The sequence below is a fragment of the Bos indicus genome, chromosome 6 (assembly GCF_029378745.1).
Source record: "Bos indicus isolate NIAB-ARS_2022 breed Sahiwal x Tharparkar chromosome 6, NIAB-ARS_B.indTharparkar_mat_pri_1.0, whole genome shotgun sequence".
Lineage (NCBI taxonomy): Eukaryota > Metazoa > Chordata > Mammalia > Artiodactyla > Bovidae > Bos > Bos indicus.
In genome coordinates, this window is record NC_091765.1 from 43,250 (window position 1) to 60,390 (window position 17,141).

At 41.2% G+C, this 17,141-nt stretch overlaps 1 long non-coding RNA gene and 1 other non-coding gene across 3 annotated transcripts in view; both read right to left on the reverse strand.

Moving 5' to 3' along the window:
* Nucleotides 1-6,437, reverse strand: part of LOC139183576 (uncharacterized) — a 49,662-nt gene extending 43,225 nt beyond the window's left edge. Inside the window, exons 1-2 of one of the 2 annotated variants that reach the window (XR_011567053.1) lie at nt 6,376-6,437; nt 4,395-4,541 (exon numbers count right to left, since the gene is read on the reverse strand). This is a non-coding gene — a long non-coding RNA (uncharacterized lncRNA). Of the gene's footprint in view, nt 1-1,065; nt 1,369-4,394; nt 4,542-6,375 lie in introns of those variants that run through there. The other variant, XR_011567052.1, reaches the window with a different exon arrangement.
* Nucleotides 6,438-7,039: 602 nt separating this feature from the next.
* On the reverse strand, nt 7,040-7,112 carry TRNAY-GUA (transfer RNA tyrosine (anticodon GUA)). Its single transcript has one exon. It is a non-coding gene; the product is annotated as a tRNA-Tyr (tRNA).
* Between the last annotated feature and the right edge of the window lie 10,029 nt (nt 7,113-17,141).

A 17,141-nucleotide genomic window follows, 5' to 3' on the forward strand; every position in this document is an offset into this window, starting at 1 on the left:
GTCCATCCTAAAGGAGATCAGTCCTGGGTGTTTATTGGAGGGACAGATGTTGAAGCTGAAACTCCATTACTTTGGCCACCTGATGCGAAGAGCTGACTCATTTGAAAAGACCCTGATGTTGGGAAAGAATGAAGGCAGGAGGAGAAGGGGACAACAGAGGATGAGATGGTTGGATGGCATCACCAACTCAATGGACGCGAGTTTGGGTAAACTCCAGGAGTTGGTGATGGACAGGGAGGCCTGGTGTGCTGCGATTCATGGGGTCACAAAGAGTCAGACACGACTGAGTGACTGAACTGAATTGAACTGAAGGATCTCTGGGAGTCTGCATATGAACGTTGTGTGAAGGCTACAGAAACTCCAGTTGGCACATTGCTCATTTTTTTCATGATATGCTTCTGTTTTCCCTACATGCTTATGATTTACCTAAATATATAAAGGGAACACAATGACTAATACTATATTGATGTGTCCTAAATAGCCTTTAAGATTCAATGAAGCATTAAGTATTTGTCGTGGGGACTTCCCTGGTGGTCTAGTGGCTAAGATTCTATGCTTTCAGTGCAGGGGGCCAGGGTTTGATCCCTAGTTAGGGAACTGGATTCTACGTGCTGCAACTGACACTTGGTGCAGCCAAATTAATACATTTTTTAAAAAGTATTCTGTACATTCCACTTTCATAGCATTATGGTCAATCCTACATATCCAGAAAATGGTGGAGGTGACCCTATTATGTGTAGTAGTTTTTAAAATAATTTATTCCAGGTTTTAAATAAGTCTTAGTAGAAACTAGAGTCAAGTCCATATATAAAGTTCAGACTAGGCATTCCATATCTCTTAACATGAATTGCAGAGATGGTAACTAGTCTTCACATTCATTTCATCTTTGGAAAACTGGCCTCTTTTTCAAGGTTAACTCAATAATAAATAATGTTTGAGTGCCCCCAAAAGGAGCAGAACACTCTGTAATGGAACTCACTACCCATCCATCTGTTTATCTATCTGTCCGTCTTCCTCCCTCCTTCCATCCATTGTGTACGGAGTTTCAAAGTTACCCAAACTCACGTCCATTGAGTTGGTGATGCCATCCAACCATCTCATCCTCTGTTGTCCCCTTCTCCTCCTGCCTTCAATCTTTCCCAACATCAGGGTCTTTTCAAATGAGTCAGCTCTTCGCATCAGGTGGCCAGTGTGTTATGTCCAGGATTATTTTATGAGCTGAAGATAAGACATGTAGGGGAGAGGGAAGCAGAGGTGGGGCACAAATAGGAGAAACAGTAGGTTCAGGATCTAGATGGAGGAAAAGGCTTAGAAGATCTTATACAACACTGCAGGCAGAAACAGAGATCACAACCACTTTGTGCAACCCAGAATGAAACTGCACTGCCCTTAATCCTCATATGGTTAGTTAATTCAATCAAGATGTGGAGTTTGGGAGGGAGGGGATGGGGGGAAAGTTTTTCTCAACTCTCATTCTTTTCCTCTTTTGACTTAGATTGGGTTTAGACCTGGGTAGTTAAGTTGGGGTTTCCCCCCTGCACTGGGGATAGATAAAATTTTGCTTTGTTTTTGATTTTTGCTGCTTTTTGTTTGTTTAAAACTAAACAGGAATGAGGAAAGTTGAGGGTGGGGAAGCTCTTTCAAAACTGTAAGACAACTGCCACCACATTTTCAAACAGCCCAAAGCTCATCTTGGTGCAATGACTTTATTGTTTGCTTTAAATCTAGCTAAAGAACAATTGCCTCACAGTCAGTTCTGGGAAATAAAATAAAATGTTGAAATCTACCAAGATTGACATATGGTACACATAGATGATAAGATTATCTATTTTGTATCACATCTCCCTGGAATGATAACATTCTCATTATGAAAAACATGGAAAATTCTGAGAAACCTGAAGAAAAACAATACCCAGAACCCTGTCAATCAGAGATGACCAAACATTATCAACAAGCTGGTAGAGTTATTTTCCTTTCTGTTTTTCAGGTATATATGAAAGCGAAATTGGGAAACTGCATGCGATTTAAAATCATGCTTTCTTCATTTTACACATAATAAGCATCTCTGTTCTTCCAAAACATGTTTTCTAATGACTGCCTAATAATTCTTTATATGGCAGAATGATACTCTATTACTGGGCATTTAAAACACTATGTTTTTTTAAAAAACAAATTGTTTCAATTTTAGAATAATATGTGTACATCAATACTAAATTCAAAGATACCAAGGGGCACACTGTAAAAAAAGTTAAAAAAAAAAAAAGCCTCTCTCATCCTTGTCATGTAGCCACTCATTTCCCTCTGTGAATGTAACCATTGTTACTGGCTTCTTGTGTGCCATTCCAGAAAAGCAACAAATATGGATACATTCTTTTATTCTTCCAAAGTGGTAGGATAATTCTGCACCTTTGTTGTTTTATTGATGATATATTGATGAGATAGTTGCAACCAGTCTGCTATTAGCAGACATTTCCATTGTTTCCAACCTTTTGCTACTACAAACAATGATGCAATATTCTTATATAGACATACATTTTGCATGTGTTGAAGTATACCCATCAGACAAATTCCAAGAAGTGGAACTACTGGCCAAAGGTAATCTTGTTTTTTTTTAATTAAAAAGATTTTTTAAGTTTTTAGCCATGTCTCATGGCTTGCAGGATCTCAGTTCCCCGACCAGGGGTCAAACTCACACCCTTGCTAGTGAAAGCCACTGGATCGCCAGGGAATGTCCAGGAATCTTTATTTAAAAAATTGGGTACTACCAAATTGCTCTCCTTGGTGTTTGCATCAATTTATCTATGAAGGTGCAACATATGAAGGTGCTTGTTTCCCCACACCCCTAACAATATAAAATGTTATCATTAAAAAAGAAACTCAACCCATCTGAGTCACAAACGATGGCATCAAAATGAGGCTAAGCATTTTATCTATTTTCGAAACATCTGCTTTTCTTTCTGTGAACTATTTGTTCACTTCCTTTGCTCATTTTTCTGCTAGGCTTTGCTTTTTTTTTTTTCTTCTTAATGTAGATTTATAGTAGTTCTTTAAAAAATAAGAAAATTACCCCTTTGCTGGCAATATGTTTTTCCCCGGATTATTTTAATTTTGGGGGGCCACACTGCAGCAGCTTGTGGGTTCATAGTCTCTCGGCCAGGGGCTGAACCTGAGCCCTAATCAGTGAAAGCACTGAGTCCTAACCACTCCCAGGGAGCTCCCTCCTGTTTACTCTCTGTATTTATTTACAGTTTTCTTCTCGATGGAGAAAATTTTAACTTTTATAATCACAATTTAAAATCTTGCTTTCTTTATTTATAAAGCATATATAATATATATATACAAAATATATAAAATAAATAAAGATTTTAAGTTATACATTTTCTTTTGAGGCTCTGAATATTATAGATTACTCACAAAGTCTTCCTTCCCTATATTTCCTTTAATTACATTTTTTTCCCCTTTAGTCATGCCTGGTGGCTTACAGGATCTTAGTTCCCCAAACAGGGATTGAACTTCTGCCCTCTGCAGTGAAAGAGCAGAGACTTAACCACTGGACCAGGGAATTCCCTCCTTTGAGTAGGGAATGGTTTTCCATAATTTCATATCAATCTTTTATCCTTCTAGAATTTTTTTCCAGATACTGCCCAATTGTCCCAGCACCAATTATTAAATACATCAACTATCTTACTGCATTCATTTTCTTAATTTTTTTTTTAATTTTCTTAATTTTAAAAACTAAAGTTACCCTGTGAATGCACAGTAACAGGGAATTTCTGGTCTTTCTAGACTATGAAAAGAAATCAACAAAATGACTATCAATTTTATATCTTAAAAAATATACTTGAATACACTGTGAAATTATTTGTAAGAAAATAATGGTCAGATGCTTTTCCAACCTGTGAGCACATTTGCCTACTCTGAACTCCTTTAGTCGCACATGCTTCTGTATTTATCACATTAGCACCTTATTTCATGCTTTTCTATTTATGAATGGCCTGCACTCTACACTCTTAAGTTTTACTATGGTCCTCTGCTGTGCAATATAAGGCTATTCTGATGATGAACCATTATATACATGTGTATATATTTCCCCAACTGGCTAATACTATTTTACGGACATTTAGCGGTGGCTTACTTTTTCTCCCCTTTGAGCACTAAGTGCACAGCCAGACACAAAGAGATGGGGCCAATCCAAACTGTGCAAATGAAACGTGGTGAGCATCTTGTCGGTGCTCGGTTTTGTATGCGTGCTTTCTTTTTTCCCTCAAGGTTCAGTGTTTTCTAGGCTTTACAGTGTCTTTACAAAACACTGAACCCTGCTTCTTTATCTGTGCCTGTGCACAGTGACAAAGGCTTTTGGGGTCCAGGAAAGAAAAGATGTATAAAGATAACACCTTTGGCAGCTTGGTCGTAAAATCCAGAGCTTCTGCTGGAATTTTCTCCTGAAGCTTTCAACAGCAGAACTTTTGCTGTGACAGGGAGCAGCGTTCTAACAGGACTGTCAGGATTCTTCTCCTCTGAGTGTCCATCCATTTGTCAAACTGGGGAAAAAAAAAAAAAAAGCAAAGCAAAAAAAAAAAAAAAAAAGCTCCAGGTTTAGTCTGACACCAGAGACGCATTATGAAAGAGATAAAGAACTGCATAGAAAGTGAGTTTAGTAACTTATTCTTAACGAATTGCATGCATTTCTTTCCCTAACAAGTGCACCCCATGTTTTTCCACCTACCTGTTCTTTCTCACATGTGTGTGTGTGAGCCCAAGCAAGGCCAGTGTGGACATAGACATGCACTTGACCTCAAAACTTGGAGTTACAGAAAAATTTGGGAGCTGGTCATAGTCGTAAACTGAGAATATATACAGACTTGTAAAATGTAGATCTTTAACTTCTGATGGGGCTATATCCCAATTAATCCATCATAAGTTGAAAGTATCATAAATTAAAAATGCACATAATACACTTAACCTACCAAACATCCTAGCTTAGCCCAGTCTACCTTAACGTGCTCAGAACGCTTACATGAACCCTGATGATCCTTGCTGTTGTTTAGTTGCTCAGTCATGTCCAGCTGTTTTGTGACCCCATAGACTGTAGCTCAGCAGGCTCCTGTGTCCATGGGATTCTCCAGGCAAGAATACTCGAGTGGGTTGCTGTGCCCTCCTCCATGGGATCTTCCTGACCCAGGAATCAAACCTGAGTCTCCTGCATTGACAGAGGTATTCTTTATCACTGAGCCATCAGGGAAGCCCTCACATGAACCTACAGTTGGGCAAAATCATCTACCACAAAGCCTATTTTAGAAGAAAGCGTTGACTAGTTCATGTAATTTATTAACTACTACACCTGGAGAAGGGAATGGCAACCCACTGCAGTATTCTTGCCTGGAGAGTTCCATAGACAGAGGAGCCTGGTGGGCTACAGGCCATGGGGTTGCACAGAGTTGGACATGACTGACACAACTTAGCATGTATACAAGCACACTGAATGTGAAACCAGAATGGCTGTCTGGGTACTGATGTTTTTAAGTGTATTTGGCCTGTGATCTTGTGACCGAGTGGCTGACTGGGAGCTGTGGCTCAGTGGCTGCCCAGAACCATAAATAAGTATCCTACTGCACATGGCTAGCCACCCCTCCCAAAAAAACCCAAATACAAAATTTTAAATATGGTATCCACTGAATGTCTATCACTTTTGCATCACTGTAAAGCCAAAAAGTTGCTAAGCCAAAGCATCTTAAGCCACGGACTGTCTGTACAACCTTAAGAGAAGACACCTGGGCAGTCAGTCTTCGCCCATAGTTTACATCAGCTCATTAGTGATTAAAACTCCAGGACCAGAAACAAACCTTTGCATTCACAATTAGAGATAAGGCAATACAAGCAAATATCTCTGAGAAGGGGAAGTATATAGGGTTAAAGTCCTGTGTGTGTGTGTGTGTGTGTGTTCTCAGTCACTCACTCTTGTCTGACTCTTTGCTGAGCCCGCTAGGCTCCTCTGTTCATGGAATTTTCCAGGCAAGAATACTGGGATGAGGTGCCATTTCCTATTCCAAGGGATCTTCCCAACCCAGGGATAGAACTTGTGTCTTTTGGGTCTCCTGCATTGGCAGGTGGATTCTTTACCACTAGCACCACCTGGGAAGGTCCAGTTAAAGTCCTGCTGCTGCTGCTGCTGCTGCTGCTAAGTTGCTTCAGTCGTGTCTGACTCTGTGCGAGCCCATAGAGGGCTGCCCACCAGGCTCCCGCGTCCCTTGGATTCTCCAGGCAAGAACACTGGAGTGGGTTGCCATTTCCTTCTCCAATGCATGAAGGTGAAAAAAGAAAGTGAAGTCACTCAGTTGTGTCTGACTCTTAGAGACCCCATGGACTGCAGCTTACCAGGCTCCTCAGCCCATGGGATTTTCCAGGCAAGAGTACTGGAGTGGGGTGCCATTGCCTTCTCTGACTTAAAGTCCTACTAATATGTAAATGATTGATATGATTGGAAAGGAAAAGTTGATAGGAGGACCTGGAAAAAAAAAAAAAAAGAGTGCCAGAGACAGGAAGTACATGCCAAAGCAATCTGGGGCATACCAAACAAACGCTTGGGTTACTTCACAATTTTCCCCAGTGATGACCCCAAACCAGTCCCAAGATTAGTGACTCATGAAAGATGAGAGAGTGAGAGCTGGCCAAAATCAAAAGAAAGGTTCTTATGGGAACAGCTAGCCCAGAAGGAGCTGTTATCAGAGTCTAAACCTCTGTTTTTCTTCTTTAGTCCATTAGAGAAGAGAAAACAGGAAAGTTTGGGGCTACTTGATTTTATACACTATTTCATTTCATCAATAGATATTTTCTAGTTAGTATAAACTAATCAGAATTTTATAATACTTTAGTTTTAATCATAAAATACATTGACCACCTAAAAAGGCATGAAAGTGAAAGTGAAGGTATTTCCAACTCTTTGCGACCCCATGGACTGTAGCCTATCAGGCATCTCTGTCCATGGGATTTTCCAGGCAAGAGTGCTGGAGTGGATTGCCATTTCCTTCTTCAGGGGATCTTCCCGACCCAGGAATCGAACCTGGGTTTCCTGCATTACAGGCAGACGCTTTTACCATCTGAGCCACCAGGGAAGCCCTTAAAAAAAAAAGGGGGGGGATATAAAGTAAAAATGTATTTTAAGCCTTATGACAAGTCAACTTCTTTGTAATCATAGGATCTATTTTTTTTAATTAGTTGGAGTACTTCTTGATTAAAACCTTCCTTGGAAGTCCAGTGGTTAAGAATCTGCCAGTGCAGTGGACATGGGTTCCATCCCTGGTCTGGGATGATTCCACCTGCTGCAAGGCAAGTAAGCCTGAGAGCCACAACTACTGAGCCCACATGCCACAGCCCCTGAAGCACAAGCACCCTAGAGCCTGTGCTCTGCAACCAGAGAAGCCACTGCAGTAGGAAGACTGAGTCCTTCAAGTAGGGAGGAGTGGTCCCATGCTCACGACAACTAGGGAAAGCCTGCACACAACAATGAAGATGCAGATCAGCCATAAACAAATAAATAAAAAGAATCTGCCTTCCAATGCAAGGGACTAGGGTTGATAACCTGCTTGGGGAACTAAGAGCCCACATGCCACAACTGGAGAAAGCCTGTGTTGCAACAAAGACCCAGTGCAGCCAAACCAAAGATTTTTAAATAAAACAAAAACTATTCACTGTTACCAGATCTTTTCAGCGCTCATCAATCTCACTTTGGACACTATCATTCAAGGGGGAGGGGGGACTCTCAAATGAAAAAAAAAAAAGAAAAAAAAAAAAAAAAACATCAGAAACCTTAATTTACAAATAAGTGAATAAAGTGTATTCATGTATGAATGTTCCCAGATTTCCTCTCCGCCTGTTTCTGCACAGTCCATATTTCTAACTAACATAATATGAGACTTCTTTCCTTTGGGGATGGGTTATTAGAATGATAGAGAAGCCAGACCAGAGTGGTGAGGGCCAGGGGAAGGACCAGCCCACGATGCTGCGGTGATCTCTAAAACAAGGAGCCAGTGGGGGGCATATGGAGACAGGAGAGCTGCAGGGTTTTGGCATGTAGGCAGTCTGTGGAGGTTCAGACTGTAACTGCCTTTCCAGCAGTTATACAGTGTGAGAGAACTGGGGAATGAAGAAAGGGGATATGGTAAGTAGTGTTATGAATTCTGAATTGGATCCCCTGTGATTTTTCTTTGAGAGATAACATGAAAATTGGTATTCATCTTTAAAATTACTTTGGGAAGTGCTACGTGCTACTCTGTAGAAACTGAGCTATGTGGGGACCCAGGATGATGAAGGAAGAAATGTTTATGAGATATAATTATCACTACAGTAAATCAGAAATAACCCCAAATGCCTCACAGTAGTGAATCAGCTCAGCGACATGATAAGAGAAAATACGGCATTAAGGATGCATGGGGGCTTTGGGAGTGAGGCCATTCAGAGTCTCACTAAGAATCTCTTAATTTCTTCCTTTACACATTGATTGAATAATTATATCAAAATTTAGAGTTACTGGGAAGATTAAAGAAATGAAAATATGTATAAAATTCCTAAAAGAGTATATGACTCATTGTACTCATGGTAGCTAATTCTATAAACGGTGGTCCCCAAACTTTTTGGCACAAGGGATCAGTTTCATAGAAGAGAATTTTTCCATGGACGGGGGGAACAGGCAGATAGGGATGGCTTCGGGGTGATTCAAGCGCATTGCATTTTATTGTAGTTCAATCACTCAGTCATGTCTGACTCTGCAACTCCATGGGCTGCAGCATGCCAGACTTCCCTGTCCTTTGCCATCTGCTGGAGCTGGCTCACACTCACCTTCATTGGGTCAGTGATGTTTTCCTACCCTCTGGTCCTCTGTCATCCCCTTCTCCTCCTGCCTTTAATCTTTCCCAGCATCAGTCTTTTCTAATGAGTCGGCTCTTAACATCTGGTGGCCCAAGTATGGAGTTTCAGCGTCAGCATCAGTCCTTCCAATGAATAATCAGGACTGACTTCCTTTAGGATTGACTGGTTAGGGTCTTTAGAGGGCCAATGACCAAGTCTAAGCAGAGTCCAAGCAAATCCAGTTCTTCACCAAAAGGCGATTAGAGTCAGGTAGGAACTGATAGGCATGAGGGGCAGAAAGAGAAACACTAGACAAACTCAAATCTGGTTCTGACTCTACCCTTGACAAGAAGTATAATTTGGAACAAATTATTTAACTGTCAGGCCCTCAGGCAGACTCAGAATCTTACAGTCTCTGGTTGGGAGCAAGTCTTCATTCCAAGGCTTTGCAATCAGATTTTTGATCTTAAAAAGCTGGTAGAGGGTTGGAAGGATAAATTGGGAGTTTGGGATTAACATATACAAACTGTTATATATAAAATAAATAACCAACAAGGACCTACTTATAGTACATACACTACTCAATATTGTGTAATCACCCATAAGGGAAAGAATCTGAAAAAGAATAGATATGTATAATTGAATCCCTTTGCTGTACACTTGAAATTAACACAACATTGTAAATCAGCCATACTTCAATTAAAATAAAAAAAGAGCCCGGAAATAGTATCACTTCAAGTGGAAAACATTAGAGAGAATCGTCTTTCCTTGCAGAATGTTGCAGTTGGTTTACATCACAGTTTACTCACATCACAGTTTATTCAGAGCCTGCTGTTAAGTCAAAATCCCATGGTTGTTATTTTAGTCTGTTGACACTGTGGTTGCATATTTCACCATGTGACATCATTACCATGGAGGCATCAGACATTTTGGGGCTCCTAAATTATGACCGATGGATGGTGGTTAGGTGCTTTTTCTCAGAACACCCTTTTAACTACATGTGGACTGTACTACATGTGGACTGTACTACATGTGTGAACCATATTAAAAAAAAAAGAAATGTTCATCACTTTCAATTAAAACACTAGATGGAAAAAAAAAACCTACACTAGACAGCAAAGAAATACATACATATAAAACATTCCTCCTCTCAACGTTTTCACAAGTCCTGAATTATCTTGTAATCTGAGGATGCTATAATTTTGGCATCTACATTTGAATTCAATCTCTCTGCTTAAAGCCTCTTGTGAAGTTAAACTCCTATGAGGTTTATTTTAGACTGAAACAGTTTCATATTTTTCATTTTACTACAGAATAGAAAAAAGGCAAAATTAAAACAAAAACCAGGGACTTCCCTAGTGGTACAGTGTTTAAGACTCCACGCTTGCAATGCAGGGTGCCTGGGTTCTATCCCTGGCCAGAAAACTAAAATCCCATATGCTGTGCAGTGTGACCAAAACAAAAAAAGAGGACCTCAAAATTATGCTGATCACTGGCAAATGCCCTGTTGTAGAAGTGTAGAAAAGCCCTTGAAGTTATCATATGGACACGGTCTGCCCAGCTGTAAACTTAGGTATCTATTTTTAACCCCTTTCACAGTGTCAGAATGTTAGACCTGGAAGGGGCCTTTGAGGTCATCTGATCCAAGCCACTCAATTTCCAAAGGCAGGTAGTAAAGATCAGAGGCATAAGAGACTCGCTGAAGTCAAGCAGGAGGTTATTTAGTATAGCTGATCTGGTACCTGTGTTTTTCAATTCTCAGCATTACTGTTCTTTGCTCACTTTTACTTATATCTGTTTTTTAAATTGTTAAATATCATTGCACTGTATACGGTAAAAAACAAAAACTCTCTCTTCCAACAGACTTCCCTCCCACTCTTCCATGTTGTCCAACTTTTTAGGGGAAACCACTATTGATAGTTGGGCTTCTCTGGTGGCTCAACCGGTAAAGAACCCACCTGCCAATGCAGGAGACATAAAGAGACGTGGGTTTAATCCCTGGGATGGGAAGATTCTCTGGAGGAGGGCATGGCAACCCACTCTAATATTCTTGCCTGGAAAATTCCATGGACAGAGGAGCCTGGAGGCCTACAGTCTGTGGAGTTGCAAAGAGTCAGACAAGACTGAGCACATGTGCACACACTATTATCAGTTTGCTGTATACATATGCAAATTCCATGTGTGTGTCTAAGTACTGATACATTCATTCACATACATATGGGTATATACACAGGCCAAGATTTTTTTAATTTGTATTATATTTAATTTTTATTGAATTATAATTGACATACAATATAATGTTAGTTTCAGGTGTACAACATAGTGATTTGACAGTTTTTTTAATTTTAATTATTTTTTTATTGAAGGATTTTGCTTGACAGAATTTTGTTGTTTTCTATAAAACCTCAACATGAATCAGCCATAGGTATGCATATATCCCCTCCCTTTTGAACTTCCCTCCCTCTGTCTCAGAGAAGGCGATGGCACCCCACTCCAGTACTCTTGCCTGGAGAATCCCATGGACGGAGGAGCCTGGTAGGCTGCAGTCCATGGGGTCGTGAAGAGTCGAACACGACTAAGCGACTTCACTTTCATGCATTGGAGAAGGAAATGGCAACCCACTCCAGTGTTCTTGCCTGGAGAATCCCAGGGACGGGGGAGCCTGTTGGGCTGCCATCTATGGGGTCGCACAGATTCGGACACGACTGAAGTGACTTGGCAGCCCCTCTCTCTCCCCACCCCACCCCTCTAGGTTGATACAGTGCCCCTGTGTGAGTTTCCTGAGCCATGCAGCAAATTCCCATTGCCTATCTATTTTACATATGGCAGGCTAAGATTTTTGAAAATAGTTTTACTCCAAACTAGAACCTAATTAAACCAAACTAAAAATGGCAGGGGAGTGATAAAATGGGAGTTCTGAACAACAAAATAAATATCATTTCTAATAGAAATTGTTATTTCTCTTATCATTGCTCATCTAGAAATAATCATGAAATTTTTAAACATTTTTATTTATTTGACTGCACTGGTCTTAGTTGTGCCATGTGGGTTCTTTAGCTGTAGCATGCAAACTCTTGTGGCATGTGGGATCTAGTTTCCTGAACACAGATGGAACCCAGCCCCCTGCATTGGGAGCACAGACTCTGAGCCACTGGGCCACCAGGGAATTCCCTAGAAATTCTCATAAAATTTGACAAAAGCTATTCAGGCTTCCCAGGTGGAGCCAGTGTTAAAGAACTCACCTGCTGGGACTTCCCTGGTGGCCCAGGGGCTAAGACTCCATGCTCCCAATGCAGGGGGCCTGGGTTTGATTTCTGGTCAGGGAACTAGATCCCACATGCTTCAACTAAGGGTTCACATGCTTCAACAAAATTGCAACCAAATAAATTAAAAAAAGAAAACTCACTTGCTAATGCAGGTGATATAAAGGACACTGGGTTCGATCCACGGGTCATGAAGATCCCTTGGAGGAGGTCATGGCAACCTACTCCAGTATTCTTGCCTGGAGAATCCCACAGACAGAGGAGCCTGGCCAGCTATAGTCCATGGGGTATCCAGGAGTCAGACATGACTCAGTGACTAACACACATGAAGGGGTCCTCAGTGCTATGCACGGTGGGTAGGGTGGAATTTATTCTTTGGAGCAGTCTGTTATCGCTTTTGCTTCATAGGATTAGTTTTGTATTTTAGAAAGATCATTCTGGGACCAGAATAGAGGATGGATTAGAGACAGTGAAACCAGCTGAGGGGTTACTGCAATGTGCCAGGCAAAGCGGGGTGACTGTGTGAACTGAGAATGTGGAGCTGGATGTGCACAAGTCAAAGGAGAAAAGGGGTCTGGATGAAGAGACCTCGGAGGAAGACTCACAGAACCTGAAAACCAGTTGGATATGGAGGTGAAGGGGAGCTGGTAGACACTCCTCCTTCTCATCTCCTAAATCTTTAAAACATGTTTATTAATTTATTTGGCTGTGCTGGGTCTTAGTTGCAGCACACAAGGTCTTTAGTTGCAGTATGTGGGACTGAATTTCCTGGTCAGTGATAGAACCTGGGCCCCAGCCCTGGGAGCAAAGAGTCTTAGCCACTGGACCACCAGGGAAGTCCCTAAGATCTTTCTTTCTAAGCAGGAACTTTGTCTCTCTTGCCAACTCTGGCCATGTAACTGGGGCTCAATTAAAGTTTTCTTTATTTTTGTTCTAAATGTATTTCAGTTTTTTGCAATTAAAATTTTTGAAGAAATCCTTCATTTTTTTTTTATCCACTACACAATCCTAAGCAATTCCTGTTCATGTTTTGGTTACCAAAATTTTAACGTTTTTTTTTCCTTCAAAGTATGATTTCAACTAATACAATAGTTCTTATTACTCACCCAGTCATTCAAAAACTGATGGTTTAGGGGTGTCCAGGTACTCATCTTTGTCTGCATTTTGGGACCATTTGTGTTTTTTGGAGGTGCAAATGCCATCATGAAATAACTGGATATTCTTCTGTAAGAAAAACTATATCTTCAGAAGAAATGAATCATACAATCTTCAGAATACTAAAAATGCTAACACCGTATAATCTTTTTCAGTACACTGGGACAGGGACTAGGGGGAGATTGACATTTACTGGGAGTATTTTATATGTCAGGCACTTAACAGGTTTGCTCAATTAAACCCATAACAATATGGTAAGGTGGTGGGTTTTAGCTTATTTTACAGATGAAGAAAATGAGGCTCACTTTGCTTTGCCCCGAGTTATACAGACAGTAGGTGGTGAAACAGAGAATCAGACCCAGGTCTGTTTAACTCTGTTTGATTTTCATTGGACCAAGCGGAAAAAATCAGAATCACTCTTAGCTAAGAACATACCATATTGATCAGAAAGAAGTATTTATAAAATCACTGTGCAATCTGATCTACTCCATTTTGTCCCTCGTGACCTCCTTCTTCCTCTGTTAACTTTCTGACATCTAGCTAACAAGGGCTCTAGCTTGCTACCATATTTAAGAAGTAGAATAGTACAATGGACAAGGCCAAGAATTTATATATGGACAGATTTGGGTTTATTGAGAAAAATACACTGGGGAAAATATACACTACAGCCAGTACTGTATATGTCTGCCTTCATTTTTGTGGCCTCACGGCATGTGGGATCCCAGTTCTTCCACCGGAGATGAACTCACATCCTTTGTATTGGAAATGTTGAGTCTTAACCATGACTGCTGTTGTTCAGTCACTAAGTTGTGTCCAACTCTTTGCAACCCCATGGACTGAAGTACACCAGGCTTTCCTGTCCTTCACTATCTCCAAGTTTGCTCAGACTCATGTCCGTTGAGTTGGTGATGCCATCCAACCATCTCATCCTCTCTTGCCTCCCTTCTCCTCCTGCCTTCAATCTTTCCCAGCATCAGGGTCTTTTCCAAGGAGTCGGCTCTGTACATCAGGTGGCCAAAGTTTTGGAGCTTCAGCTGCAGCATCAGTCCTCCCAATGAATATTCAGGGTTGATTTCCTTTAGGATTGACTCATTTGATCTTCTTGCTGTCCAAGGGAGTCTCAAAGGTCTTCTCCAGTACAATTAAAAAGCATCGATTCTTCAATGCTCAACCTTCTTTATGATCCAATTCTAACCATTGGACAGCCAGGGAAGTCCCTATGTATGTCTTCATTGGATTAAAGCACTCTAATTTCCACGAGGGATTACTTTTCCCTCAGTGTTTAGGGTCTGCTGGGTTGGTTAATCAAGGTGGCCTCCCCTTGCCCAGTCATAAGACTAAGCTAGGCCAGGTAACTGATGCTGGCTTATCCTTGCTTTACAGCCAAGGTGATCATTCAAAGTACCATAGATACTCTGAGTAGACTGTTAAGCTGTTCTTAGACTCTTCTTGGAGGGGCTTCCTTGGTGGTGCTAGTGGTAAAGAATCTGCCTGCCAATTCTGGAGACATAAGAGATGCAGGTTTGATCCCTGGGCCAGGAAGATCCACTGGAGGAGGCCATGGCAGCCCACTCCAGTATTCTTGCCTGGAGAATCCCTTGGACAGAGGACCCTGGTGGGCTATGGTCCACAGGGTCACAAAGAATCAGATACAACTGAAGCAACTTAGCATGCATGCATGTCCTGTCTTATCCATTTTGTGAGCCACCTGATAGCCTTCAATAAATTTCACCTACATTAGCTAGAAGACCCTTCTTGTAGGGGCATCCTTAGTGGCTCAGATGGTAAGGAATCTGACTGCAGTGCGGGAGACCTGGATTTGATCCCTGGGTTGGGAAGAGTCCTTGGAGGAGGGCATGGCAACCCACTCCAGCATTCTTGGCTGGAGAATCCCCATGGACGGAGGAGCCTGGCGGGTGACAAAGAGTTGGAAACAACTGAGCGACTAAGCACACAGCACACACACATTAGCTAGAATCTATTTCTGTTGTTGGCAACCAAAACTTTTTACATTACACAGTTTGGATCCTGGCTCTAAAACTTACTAGCTTTGAAACTTTTTGCAAGTAGTCACTCAGTCATGTCTGACTAACCCCATGGACTGCAGCATGCCAGGCTTCCCTGTCCTTTCCCATCTCCCGGAGGTTACTCAAACTCATGTCCATTGAGTCAGTTATGCCATCCAACCATCTCGTCCTCTGGCATCCCCTTCTCCTCCTGCCTTCAATCTTTCCCAGCATCAGGGTCTTTTCTAATGTGTGGGCTCTTTGCATCGAGTGGCCAAAGAATTGGAGCTTCAGCTTCAGCATCAGTCCTTCCAATGAATATTCAGAACTGATCTCCTTTAGGATTGACTTGGACAGGTACATACTGCTATACTTAAAATGGATAACCAACAGGGACCCATGATATAGCACAAGGAACTGTGCTCAATGGCAGCCTGGCTGGGGGAGAATGGATACATGTATATGTATGGGTGAGACCCTTCATTGTTCATGTGAAACTACCACAACACTGTTAATTGGTTATACTCCAACACAAAATAAAAAGTTAATAAAATAAAATAGCATCACCACAGACTTTCTTAGAACTTCCTGTTATTTCCAGAGTTCTTCAAAGCCTGTCCTTGAAGGGGGCACAACAAGATATTTTAAGGTAAAAAATATTTAAAGCAGATGGATGGCATTTTCAGGATATAGCTTCAGTGTTTCTGTTTGTTTGTGCCTTCTTCCTCTCTGTAGGTATGTTTCAGATCCAAAGCAGTGGTGCTGAGTTGGAGCCTGCACAGGATTTGCCTGCCTGACCCAGGGCTCCAAAAATTATAGCAACAAATTTAAAAAAAGATTTATTTTTATTTATTTATCTGGCTGAGCCAGGTCTTTGTTAGGGCATGTGGGATGTAGTTCCCTGACCAGGGATAGAACCCAGGTCCTCTGGACCACCAGGGAATTCACCCAGACAATATTTTGATCCACATGCCACAACTAAGACCTGGCACAGCCAAATAAATAAAAACGAATATATATATATATATTTTAATTAACCGTTAGTTTTGGACTTACAGAGGATTCCCCCAAATGCTAGATCTGAAATTTTGTGACTCTCACTTGACATGTAATATTCCCTCTCAGGTTTAAATTAGAGCTGCAGAGAAAGCCAATAGTTTTAACACCTCAGGGTTTTAAACCATAGATAATGTCTTCCTGCAGTTGCCTGCTGATACCACTCCACTGGAATAAGGGGAAATAAAGGAGGTTCAGATGAGCCCTCACATTCTTAGCTCCTAACAGCTAAGTTGCAAAGATGTAAGAAATGATTTCATTACAGTATTATTAATTGGCTGCTATAAAAATACACATGAGCAGGCAAATATATAAAGCATGGTCACTGAGTCTAGATCTGCTCAGTTAAAAATCACATATTTCCTTTTTTATTGCTATTTATTCATGTTTGATGTTTCTTCTATTTAAATTGATTGAAGTTTTGTGTGTGTGTGTGTTTTAATTTTTATTTATCTGTTTAGGCTAAGCCACTCGGCTTGCAGAATCTTAGTCCCCAACCAGGGATTGACCCTGGCCCTCGGCAGTGAACATACAGAGTCCTAACCTCTGGACTGCCCGGGAATTCCTTAAACCAATTGTTTTCAATCTTTTATTTTATTTTTTTCAGGGCTATAAAACTCTTTGAGGATATGATGAAAACTATGAATCTTCTCCCTAGAAAAATTCATATTAACATTGCTGCTGCTGCTAAGTCACTTCAGTCGTGTCTGACTCTGTGTGATCCCACAGATGGCAGCCACCAGGCTCCCCCGCCCCTGGGATTCTCCAGGCAAGAACACTGGAGTGGGTTGCCATTTCCTTCTCCAATGCATGAAAG